Consider the following 13,224-nt stretch of genomic DNA (forward strand, 5'->3'; position numbering starts at 1 on the left):
AAAAGCATGTTGTTTTTATTTGTGTCTTACTCCTATTGTGCGTGACTAATATTTTGTTTTGTTTCTACGAGAGGCTCTATATGGCTATAATTTGTGATGAAATTTCTTTTCTTTCGCCTCTGAAAAGAATTTGACTTGACTTGTTCCTCTTTGTGCGTTCATTGCAAGCCATCCTTGGTCAATTTGTTGCACTGACTGTTATGATCACGAGAAAACTCAATAAGATGTTGAGTGTAATTTGAAAATGATTAAAGATTATCATAATCGGTCAATTTCGGTCACGAACATGATTAAAGTTTGATTTTATCAATAAGCTGTTTGAGTATTTTTTGAATACGCAGGATGAGAGCGATTAGAGTTTATTAAAGCTTATAAGCAGAGAACTTTGAATTTGTTTATGATATAACTAAGTGCAATAACCTAGTAATACTTTCTCATTTTTCAAAATATAAGAGCGAGGGTTCAAGCCCTCATAACAAACCGTCGACTCCACCCTACACAAAAATCATCAAAATACAAACTCAAATATCATAGATTGGTCACGGAGTAGAACTCATTGCAAGCTTTTTGTGCATATGTAACGAGCTTGATGTCTCCTTCTCCATGTTACGGAAGAAATTGTATCGAAGCAATCATGCCTTTTCATAGAGTTCAAACCGTTTCAGAGAGAAGGTCTCATGATCGATTGTATAGTCTAGAAGAAAACCAAAAATTGCAGAAGGACAATTAAAGCCAAGAAGTGAGCATGTTAGGTTTTTACTAAAATTAGTCTAAAATGTGTTTACATAACATCATTTTTCCATTGGGTTTTAATAATTTTTTGCATTGTATAACAAGCTAGAAAGAGAATTGATCAACACTGCGTTTGAAAACACGAAATTGACATTTCAAGATTACAATTTCTTCAATCTGATGATGAATAAGAATCCATTTCTTAGGCGAAAAAAAAAAAAAAATTTTATGATTTGATAATTGGAATTCGAAGTTTGAATTGCCTAACTTGATTAATTTTTCCATCGTGAGAAGAGTTTGGATAGAAACATCTGGTGTTATACTGGCCGTGTTGACATCCCTAGCGAGTGCTAATTAACCTAATTAAGAATGTGTAAACCAATCAGACGATAAACATAATCAAATTTCAGTTGACATCTGAAGACTAGCTAAAGTTATTTTCTTCTTCTTATGCAGCTCCAAAAGAAAAGGAAAGAGAGGCTCTCTTGAAGTGGAAAGCCAGTCTTCGCAATCAAACTACACAATCTCTTCTCTCATCTTGGGCTCCAAACAGCAGCCGACACTGCAATTGGATTGGGATTGGTTGCAACAACATAACTGGAAGGGTCACCCAAATAAGCCTTCAAAGTGTTGGTTTAAGAGGTACACTTCACAATCTCAACTTCTCATGCTTCCCTCATCTCCTCAACCTTTCTTTTTATAACAATTCTCTCCATGGGACGATCCCCAAGCACATCAGTAGCCTTTCCAAGCTCACCGAGCTTGACTTGGCTCGAAATTCTCTCTCTGGAGCAATTCCATCTGAGATATGGAAACTGAGGTCTCTCAATGGAATATCACTCGCGAGAAACAATATCACGGGTCCAATCCCTGCTACGATGTGGAACTTGAGCAACTTGAGCGTTCTATACCTCAATGGAAACAGACTTTCTGGATCCATCTCTCAAGTAATTGGGAAGCTAAAATCTCTTATAGATTTGGCATTGTCAAGAAACAACATAGTAGGTTCAATTCCTACTACTATAGGAAATTTGGGCAACTTAGCCACTTTATACCTTCCTAGAAATAAACTCTGGACCAATCCCTCAAGAAATCTGGACACTCAGATCTCTCACTGATCTTGGATTATCAAACAATAATTTCACGGGTTCAATATCCAATTCGATAGGGAATTTAGGCAACTTAACTACATTGCACCTTGACGAAAACAAACTCTCCAGATCCATTCCATCCTCTATTGGTAACTTGACCAAGCTCTTCCACTTGAGTTTGTATGAAAATCGATTATCTGGTTCTATCCCACGAGAAGTAGGAAAGTTGAAATTCATCGAACATCTAGTCTTGTTCGCGAATAAATTCACTGGCTCTATACCTACAGAGTTGAATAACCTTGCCCATTTGAAAGAGTTGTATTTATTTGACAACGAGCTTACTGGTCATTTACCACATAACATATGCTTTGGTGGATCACTTACAAATTTCAGTGCAAATAACAACAATCTCACAGGTCCAATCCCTGAGAGCTTGAAAAGTTGCACTAGCTTATACAGAGTTAGGCTTAATAGGAACCAACTATCTGGAAATATATCAAAAGTTTTTGGCATATATCCAAACTTGGTTTATATGGATTTGAGTGATAATAAAATGTATGGTGAGCTTTCTGGTAAATGGGGCATATTGCCACAATCTAACAAGCCTAAGAGTGTCCAACAACAATATTTCCGATGAGATACCACCAGAATTGGGAAATGCAACTCAACTACGCATACTTGACATCTCTTCAAACCACCTCATCGGGGAAATTCCAAAGCGTTTAGGAAGGTTAACCTCATTCATAAACCTTGATTTAAGCTACAACAAACTTTCAGGCAACATTCCTTTGGAAATTGGTGAGCTATCAGACTTTAGACGTCTTAACATGGCAGCAAATAATCTAAGTGGCTCAATTCCTGAACGATTAGGAGAGTGCGTGAAACTATTGTATTTGAATTTGAGCAGAAATATTCTTGCTGAAGGTATTCCTTCTAGCATAGGCAATTTGCACTCTCTTGAAGATCTTGATGTCAGCCATAATTTACTAAAATGGGAAATACCACACCAGCTTGGACAATTGGAGAAGTTAGAAGCATTGAATCTCTCCCACAATAAGCTTTTTGGTTCCATTCCATTCACTTTTGAAGGTATGTTAAGTTTGACTTCTGTTGATGTATCATACAATCAGTTGTAGGGTCCTGTTCCGAAAAATAAAGCCTTTCAAGAGGCTCCGTTTAATGCATTCACAAATAATAAAGGTTTGTGCGGCAATGCCACTGGTTTGAAGGCTTGCGCCACCACAACAAGCAATGAAGCTCATAAGGGAGAGAATGGCAACAAACTTGTGATTTTGATTATGGTTCCTCTTTCAGGCATTTTGCTTCTTTCATTTATGGTTTTTGGGATTTTCTATCTTCTTTACCCTAAAGTGGGCAGCAGATTATGAGCCAAGAAGAGTAAACAATGAAAATTTGTTTGAAATGTGGAGCTATGATGGAAAAATGGTGTATGAGAAGATCATTGAAGCTACAGAGGACTTCAACTCTGATCATTGCATTGGGGTAGGAGGGTCAGCAAGTGTTTATAAAGCTCAGTTGCCGAGTGGTCAAGTTGTTGCTGTGAAGAAACTTCATACCCTAGAAAATGATGGTGGACAGGCCTATAATCAAAATGGTTTTACAAGTGAAATCCGAACATTAACAGAAATACACCATCGAAATATTGTGAAACTCTATGGTTTTTGTTCACACCCACGACACTCGTTTTTGGTTTATGAGTTATTGGAAGGGGGAAGTTTGCAGAAGATCCTGAGTTGTGCTGAACAAGCCTCGGAGTGGGGATGGATTAAGAGAGTGAATGTGGTTAAGGATGTGGCATATGCTTTGTGTTATATGCATCACGATTGTTCGCCTCCTATAGTTCATCAGGACATATCAAGCAAGAATGTTTTGTTAGATTCTGATTATGTGGTTCACATCTGACTTTGGCATTGCTAGGCTTCTAAATCCTAACTCTTCCAATTGGACTTCAATCGCGGGAACCTTTGGGTACGCTGCTCAGGGTATTTTTATTTATTTATTTATTTTGGAACGATTCATTTCAAATAGTTGATTGAATGAATGACTGATCTAATAGTTCTATAAAACTTCTCAACAGGATACAATGATTACACAATATGCTAGATGTACTTCTCCATTTAACTCATCTTGCCTTGATATATAATTAACATCATCTCCAATTTATCCTTCATAAAAGATAATAAAGCCTAAATAACGAAAATATTAATTTTTTCATACCTCTTGATCTTGAATCCACGCTACATACTCACTTTTTTGTATTCTATTGTTATGGAGTTTAAATAGTGATAGTAATTAGAAGCTATAGCATTGGCAAACTTCTCTTTACTTTTCTTGTCCCTTTTTCATTGCTTTGCAGAGCTTGCTTACACAATGGAAGTGAATGAGAAATGTGACGTTTATAGCTTTGGAGTGCTGACACTGGAAGTGATCATGGGAAAACATCCAGGTGAGCTCATCTCCTCTCTATCACCATTACCGACGTTGCTTGAACGAGCTACACTTTTAAAGGATATGTTGGATCAACATCTTTCACCTCCAACGGAACAAGTGGCCGTGGAATTAGTCTTTATCACCAAGCTAGCTTTTGCATGCTTGCATGTCAATCCACAATCTCGGCCAACAATGATAAAAGTATCCACAGAACTATCAAAACAAAGGCCAACTCTGCGAAATCCATTCCACATGATTACAATCGAACTACTGTTTGATATTGGTTCTTCAGCTTCCTGAGCACTTTTCCATCTTTTCAGTTTTTATGATCTTGTATATTTTTTTTCCACATTAAATTTTCAATGTTCAATTTTTTTCCTTTACAAGATTTAATGCATTATATTGCACATAGTAGGACCAATTTAAGTGTTTCTTATTCGATAATATACATAACTCCTATCATAACGGGAAGAAGACAATATAGGAAATAACTCAGTGCAGATGCTTTCTCTCTCTAAATTCACAGTTAAAAGTAATGAAAATGGCAGGGTGTAATAGTCGCAGGGGATTACTTACTGGTTCCAAGCTTGGGCTGTAGAGAAGAAAGGCGGCCATGTATTCACAGCAATGTTCAGTCCAGTAGCACTTATTTTGACTGCTATCTTCTCAGCAATATCCATTAAGGAGACCCTTCAATGGGGAAGGTATATATCCTCGTCTGCCATTACACACACACACAAGGAGAAACTCATCATATTGCATTTGGTAAATCAATAGATTTGAAACGATAGCATGATAGCATTTCGGTTTGAATAAAAGATTGACTATTGAAATTGGATCTAGAAGCCAATATATAATTTCTCCCTACACAAGGGATCTTCCAAACTCATTGGAGAGTGAAATTACTATTTTCCATTATTCAGCTGACTATCTTTTTAATCTAGAGAGAAGAAGTCTGAGACTAGAGAGAGAAGATAAACAAATCTGCAAAAATAATGTTACCTGCAAGTACAATTAAATTGTTGGTGGTTTGCTAACTTTGCTTTCTTGGCTCTCTGCAATTTGTTTGTATGCGGAACAACATGAGAAGGGTATATGTTTTGGTATTAAAACCTTCTGACTTACTGATATTATTGTTATGTCCCAATTCCCAAATAGTTACTGATATGTCCCAAACAGTTTCTAGTTATGTCTGAAAGACTGAAACTGAAATCATGTGGTTTCTTGATGGGGTAGTTCTGGTATTATAATTACCATTACATAAATAGGCATTCTCCTCCCTCATGTTTTCAAAACAGTTTCGATATCAACAAGTTGAATTCCCAGCAGTGGGGCAGCCCCAAGGTGGATATTGTCCCAAATTCCTGGCAAGACGCCTACCGTTAAAAAGCACCGAGATGCCAAGATCTAAATTCCAATTGTGTTAGTAATTAGATCTCTAGATAGAAATAACACAAAAAAACATTCGGCAAATTGTCTACGTCCACCAACGAAGAACGACTAACCTTTATTTCAAATAAGAGGATTACAAATCTCAAAAGATTACCAAGAGGTATTTCGCACTCACTTGAAAGGAAAAAAAAACACACTTTTATAAAAGAAATACACTTGACCTTCACTAACTTCACTCTCTTTTTCCTCAACTCTCTGTCTCCTCTCTTCTATTCTTCTCTGCATACTACATCTTCAATCAGTCAACACACACACACATACACACACATAAGAGAGTTCACTGCCTTCACCAAAAACATTTCGGTTCTGCACTGTAATCTTTTACAACTCAGTGCATTTCTTCTCTAATTCTTTTCTTCATTCATTGCACGCACACCTGCACACACAACACTTTAATTACCATATTTAATGCATTGGATTTGAGCACATTTAATGCGTTGAATTTGAGCTAGTTAGAACAAGTGGGATGCCTCCCACATTTAATGAATAGAATTTGAGCCGGTCCAGCAAATTAAGAGGCGAAGCAGTGGTATCCTTCTTTGAAACATTTCCATAAATGTATCATGAATCTACTATTCTAAAAATAGCTCTCCATGCTGTACTAGAGCCCTTCATCATCCATCCAAACATTGCCCTCTTATATTTCATAGTAGCAAATCCACAATGAAATACCTAGTAGATAAACCATTCCATGATGAATTTCTTTCTAATTTCAAACTTTTGTTCATTTCCATCACCATCCTTGTGTTGCTTTCTTTTTCCCATTTCACTGCTGGTGCTTCTTCTGCAGCTCCAAATGAAAAGACAGAAGGAAAGGAAAGAGAGGTTTTTTTAACATGGAAAGCCAGACTTGACAATGAAAGCCAATCTCTTCTGCCATCTTGGGCTCGAAACAGCCCCCGCAAATGAGTTGGGATTGGTTGCAACAAGCATGGAAGTGTCACCCAAATAAGCCTTGAAAATGTTGGTTTAAGAGGTACACTTCACAATCTCAACTTCTCATGCTTCCCTCATCTCCTCAACTTATTTATTCATAACAATTCGCTGTATGGGACTATCCCCAAGCACATCAGCAGCCTTTCCAAGCTCACCAAGCTTAACTTGTCTATAAATTATCTCTCTGGAGCAATTCCAACTGAGATAGGGAAACTAAGGTCCCTCAATGAGTTATCACTCATGGCGAACAATCTCAAAGGTCCAATCCCTGCTACAATGTGGAACTTGAGTAACTTGAGAGTTCTATACCTTGATGACAACAAACTTTCAGGTCTCTTATAAATTTAGGATTGTCAACAAACAATATAGTAGGTTCAATTCCTACTACTATAGGGAATTTAGGCAACTTAACCACCCTGTACCTTCACAAAAACAAACTCTCCAGATCCATTCCATCCACTATTGGGAACTTCACCAAGCTCTTTGGCATGACTAGTTCCGAAAATCAATTATCTGGCTCCATCCCACGAGAATTTGGAAGGCTAAAATTTCTCGAGTATCTAACCATGTTCATGAATAAATTCACTAGCTCTATACCTATAGAGTTGAGTAATCTTACCCATTTGAAAAGGTTGCATTTAGGTGAGAACATGCTTACAGGTTATTTACCACATAACATATGCCGTGGTGGATTACTTACACATCTCACTGCAGCAAACAATAATCTCACAGGTCCAATCCCTGAGAGCTTGAAAAGCTGCACTAGCTTATATAGAGTTAGGCTTGAAAGAAACCAACTGTCCAGAAATACATCAAAAGATTTTGGCATATACCCAAACTTGGATTATATCGACTTGAGAGATAATAAAATGTTCGGTGAGTTTACTGGTAAATGGGGCCAGTGTCACAATCTAACAAGCCTAAGAGTGTCCAACAACAATATTTCTGGTGAGATACCACCTGAATTGGGAAATGTGACTCAGTTGCGTATACTTGTCATCTATTCAAACCATCTCATCGGGGAAATTCCAAAGAGTTTAGGAAGGTTAACCTCATTGATAGACCTTGATTTAAGGAACAACAGACTTTCCGGTGATATTCCTTTGGAAATTGGTGAGCTATCAGACTTGGCACGTCTTAATTTGGCAGCAAATAATCTAAGAGGCTCAATTCCTGAATGATTAGGGGAGTGCATGAAACTATTATACTTGAATTTGAGCAGAAAATATTCTTACTGAAGGTATTCCTTTTCGCATTGGCAATTTAGACTCTCTTCAAAATCTTGATGTCAGCCGTAATATGCTAAAATGGAAAATACCACACCAACTTGGAAAATTGCGAAAGTTAGAAACATTGAATCTCTCCCACAAAAAGCTCTCTGGTTCCATTCCAATCACTTTTGAAGATATGTTAATTTTGACTTCTGTGAATGTATCATACAATCAGTTGGAGGGTCCTATTCTGAAAAATAAATCCTTTCAAGAGGCTACGTTTAATGCATTCAAAAATAATAAAGGCTTGTGCGGCAATGTCACTGGTATGAACGCATGCGCCCCCACAATGAACAATGAAGCTAACAAGGCGGAAAACGATGACAAACTTGTGATTTTTATTATTGTTCCTCTTTCAGGCATTTTGCTTCTTTCATTTATGGTTGTTGGGATTTTCTATCTTGTTTACCCAAAGTGTGAAGTGTCGAAAATGAGCCAAGAAGAGCAAACAGTGAGAATTTGTTTGCAATATGGAGCTACAATGGAAAAATGGTGTATGAGAACATCATTGAAGCGACACAGGACTTTAGCTCTGATCATTGCATTGGGGTAGGAGGATCAACAATTGTTTATAAAGCTCAATTGTCGAGTGGTCAACTTGTTGCTGTAAAGAAATTTCATGCCTCGGAAGATGGTGGACGGGCTAATGATCAGAATAGTTTTACAAGTGAAATCCGAACATTAAGAGAAATACGCCATCGAAATATTGTGAAGCTTTATGGTTTTTGTTCACACCCACGAAACTTGTTTTTGGTATTCGAGTTCTTTGAAGGGGGGAGTTTGCAAAAGATCCTGAGCAGTACTGAAGAACAAACCTTGGAGGAGTGTGGATGGATTACGAGAGTGAATGTGGTTAAGGATGTGGCAGATGCTTTGTGTTATATGCATCATCATTGTTCGCCTCCTATAGTTCATCGGTACATATCAAGCAAGAATGTATTGCTAGATTCTGAATATGTTGCTCATATCTCTGACTTTGGCACTGCTAGGCTTCTAAATCTTAACTCTTCCAATTGAACTTCATTCGCGGGGACCTTTGGGTATGCTGCTCCAGGTATTTTAATTTATTATTATTATTATTTTAAACGATTGAGGTCTAATGGTTGTTCTATAATTAAAACTTCTCATTCAATCTTAACAGGATACACCGATTACACGATACATGAGATACAGTCCAATTTTTAACCCATCCCGCCTTAACATCATCTCCAATTTCTCATTCATAAAAGATAACTGAGCCTAAATAATGGAAATGTTCAATTTTTTTTTTTTACCTCTTTATCCTCAATTTTCACTGCATCCTCACTTTCTATTTTCTATAGTTATGGAGTTTAAATAATGATTGTTAGGGAAAAAAAAAAAAAATTGCATTGGCAGATTTCTCTTTACTTTTCTTGTCCATTTCCATTGCTTCCCAGAGTTTGCTTACACAATGGAAGTGGATGGGAAGTGCGATGTTTATAGCTTTGGAGTGCTGACACTGGAAGCGATCATGGGAAAGCATCCTGGCGAGCTTATCTCCTCTCTATCACCATCACCATCACTGCTTGTCCGAGGTACACTGTTGAATGATGTGTTGGATCAATGTCTTTCACCTCCAACAGAACAAGTGACTGTGGAATTACTCTTCATTACCAAGCTAGCTTTTGCATGCTTGCATGTAAGTCCGCAATCTCGGCCAACAATGGGGAAAGTCTCCACAGAACTATCCAAACCAAGGCCAACTCCGCGACATCCATACCACACGCTTACAATTGGACAACTGTTTGATATCGGAATCTGAGCATTTTTGCATCTTTTTAGTTCTTATGTTCTTGTATTTGTTTTTTTCCACTTTAAATTTTCAATTTGATCCACTTTGTTGTATTTCTCTGTCCTGTTAATCTTGTGATGAGGATTGTATCAATAGTGTTATAAGATATATTGCATTATATTGCACATAGTAAGACCAATAGTGCCTCTTATTCAATAATATGCATACCTCCTTTCGTTACAGGAAGAAGACAATATAGAGCATAACTCACTGCAGATGCTTTCTCTAACTTAACAGTTAAATTAATGAAAAATGCAGGGTGTAATAGTTATAGGGATTACTTACTGTTTGCAAGTTTGGGCTGTGGAGAAAAAAGGTCCTGTATTCACAGCAATGTTCAGTCCAACAGCACTTTTTTTGACTGCCATCTTCTCAACAATATTCTTTAAGGAGACCCTTCAATGGGGAAGGTATATATCTCTTTCTGCCATTACATACACATACAAGGTGATTACCTATCTGTCGTTACATGTTGTATTGAATAAATCAATTGGTTTGAAACGAAAAAGATTTGACTATTAAAATTGAACCCATAAGTCAATGAGAGTATTAAATTGCAGGCATTAAATATATATATTTTCTTAGAATTGTCGTGCTAACAGAATCAGTACCGGCAGATTTTAAATCTCTCTTTGAACCATTCATTTGAAATTCATACATATAGGACGCTCAGGTCAACATATCATTTCATTTGTATTCACAACAATGTTATTGATTTGATTCATCTTGAATCAAACTAGGAAATTACGGTCATACAAATAGTTCAGCTGATGTGAAATTCCCATGTTTACAAGCTCAAGTTTACAGCTAGTTTTTCTAAACTTGTTTAATAAATAAATCAAATATAAACGACTCATGTATTGAATCTTTAGACTCATCAACATGTCTATGAAAACATGACTAGCTTATTAAGAACGTTGAATTTATAAATCATTTTATTTCAATATTTTTCATGAATTTTGTAAACATGCATACTCAGTTAAAACTTACAACTCTAATAAACATGACTCTACAAAGGACCCATGACAACTCTAATAAACATGACTCTACAAAGGACCCATGTTAATCAATAATCAAAAGCCAACTAAACTTTGATGCTTCTATTTGAATATCTAGAATTGTCTTTGTCAACTTAGTTTAGCTTTCAAAATGTTGACTTGAATCTCAATTAATTATCAATCAATCTCAATTATCGGATACAATTACTTTATTGATCAAATCTTCTCAAGGTAAGATGGATGTTAATCTGACACGTCTTGCGTTCTGCCTCATCCTGATCCACTCGGCTATTCTTCTCGGGACAGTCATTTCTTCAATCACTCAAAACACACACACACTGACATTTTAAGATCCAAAGTTGAACTAAAAAATTCCTCAAGCCTCAGTCATGACTACAATAGAAAAAAATATGGTAAAGATTGCATAGTTATAGACTTGCTAATAAGTAAATAGCTAACAATTTGTAATTACCTGATTCATATTCATCAATTAATTTCTCGCATAGTTTCTCCAACTTCAATCGCTCCCCTCCTTCGATGGTGAGCAGTCGATCTGTAGAAAAGGTCGTCGGATTGCTGCAGATTGAAACCTCCCCCAAACTGTGTTTCGAAATCCCTAATTTTCAAATTCAGGGTTTTACTGAGTTTCCCTAATCTAGTCGTTAGTAGTTCCTTTTCGATTGTTATCGTTCTTGGTCGATGGGCTCTTAGTTTGTGGGCTTTGCCCTCTGTCTTGCTTTTGTAACTTGGGCTTTGGCCCTGTCCCAAAAATCAATCAATATTTTTTTATGTTAAAGATATGTTTTTCTTTTTTTTAAGAGATAAAATAATAGTCAAAGCTCAAAAGAACCTAATTATAGAGAGAAAGTGTAGATTACTTTTGGATCTAAAAAAAAAATCAGTGGGCCAAGACTATATAATGAAATATTTTTTAAAAAATTGAGTGGGGTATTTTTTTTTTTTAAATTTAACAAAATAGATAGATAGTAATTCGGGGATCCGCCCCCACTGGGCCTATGCTAAGTCTGTGGCTGATTTGTGAAGTTTGAAATTTCTATCTTCGATACCAAGGATCAATGAAAGTCAAGAACATGAGTACAGAATCAATTTAATCAATAATAATAATAATAATATCAATAATAATACTACGTGTTTGCTATAGTCGTATTTTATCGTGGAATCATAATCCTTGAACAAGGAGTAGATTTGGGTTTTATACATAGACATGTATGTTATTATTGAAAGGTTTGAGTGGAAAGGTGTGTAACTCGTAAGGGCAATCTCGCGAGAGTGTCAGTAAAATGGGTAGAAGAGTGTTTATACCATAACTATTTTCCAGTTGGAAGGTTGTCATGACCGATTCCAATAGAAGGGTGAGCGTTTCTAATTGGAAGGGTGAACATTTTCAATTGGAAGAGTGATATGCAGAAAAGGTGCAATCATAAAGTGACACGTGGTTTCATCAAAGGTATCCATTTGGTACAAGTAACTGCATAAAGACACATGTTAGCCAAAGAGGGAATCAGTTATCTGCAGTTGGAAGGACAGAATCAGTTACCTGCAGTTGGAAGGACGTGTGACTTTCCAAGTGGACATGTGGCAGGTAGAGAAAGAAATAGTTTTCTATAGTTGGAAAGTTGTTGCTGAATGGAACATGTGTCAGCCAAAAAGGGAAGCAATTACTTGCAATTGGAAGGACGTGTGACTTTCCAAGGGGACACGTGGCAAGCAGAGAAGGAAGCAATGTTCTACAGTTGGAAAGTTATTGTTGAATGGGACACGTGTCAGCCAAAGAGGAAAGTAGTTACCTGCAGTTGGAGGCGGTTACTTGTAGTAGGAAGGAAGGTCGTGGCCCATTCCACTTGGTAGTTTCGACGACCACAAGTTGAAACACCCCCCCCCCCCCCCCCCCAATTGTCTACTTCTATTGAGGTTCCTACTACTGTTGATGATCTTCCTATTGTGTTGCGCAAAGGTATTCGTTCTTGTGTCACTGCACATCCCATTTCTAACTTTGTTTCTTATAGCAATGCATCTCCCTCCTTTTCTTGTTTTTTTATCCACATTATTTGCAACTATTATTCCGAAGACTGTGCAAGATACTATGTCTAATACAGATTGGCGCAAAACCATGATAGATGAAATGGATGCTCTTAATCATAATGGGACATGGGACCTTGTTCCCTTACCTCCCGGTTCCAAACCGGTTGGTTGTAAATGGGTATACACTATCAAATATCTTCATGATGGGTCTGTTAAGCGTTTGAAGGCTCGCCTTGTTACAAAGGGATACACCCAAACCTATGGCATTGATTATAATGAGACTTTTTCCCATGTTGCGATGATTTCTTCTATCCGAATCCTTATTTCCATTACCCCCATTTGTAATTGGCCATTGTTTCAATTCGATGCGAAAAATGTCTTTTTCCATGGTGACTTACATGAAGAGGTTTATATGGAGCAACCACCTAGATTTGTTG

The 13,224-nt window shown here is 37.0% G+C and overlaps 1 long non-coding RNA gene and 2 pseudogenes across 1 annotated transcript; 2 read left to right on the plus strand and 1 right to left on the minus strand.

The window, feature by feature from the left end:
• Nucleotides 1-1,101: 1,101 nt before the first annotated feature.
• LOC132272808 (MDIS1-interacting receptor like kinase 2-like) lies at nt 1,102-5,079 on the plus strand (annotated as a pseudogene).
• Nucleotides 5,080-5,741: 662 nt separating this feature from the next.
• LOC132274316 (uncharacterized) lies at nt 5,742-11,439 on the minus strand. The gene is made up of 3 exons (XR_009470383.1): nt 11,217-11,439; nt 10,032-10,170; nt 5,742-6,102 (listed from the first exon to the last, which is right to left on the minus strand). It is a non-coding gene; the product is annotated as an uncharacterized LOC132274316 (long non-coding RNA).
• LOC132274314 (MDIS1-interacting receptor like kinase 2-like) lies at nt 7,944-9,822 on the plus strand (annotated as a pseudogene).
• Nucleotides 11,440-13,224: the final 1,785 nt, after the last annotated feature.

The sequence above is a fragment of the Cornus florida genome, unplaced genomic scaffold (genome assembly GCF_030987335.1).
Source record: "Cornus florida cultivar Cherokee Brave unplaced genomic scaffold, ASM3098733v1 CherokeeBrave_3.0.0_Hap2_Chr09, whole genome shotgun sequence".
NCBI lineage: Eukaryota > Viridiplantae > Streptophyta > Magnoliopsida > Cornales > Cornaceae > Cornus > Cornus florida.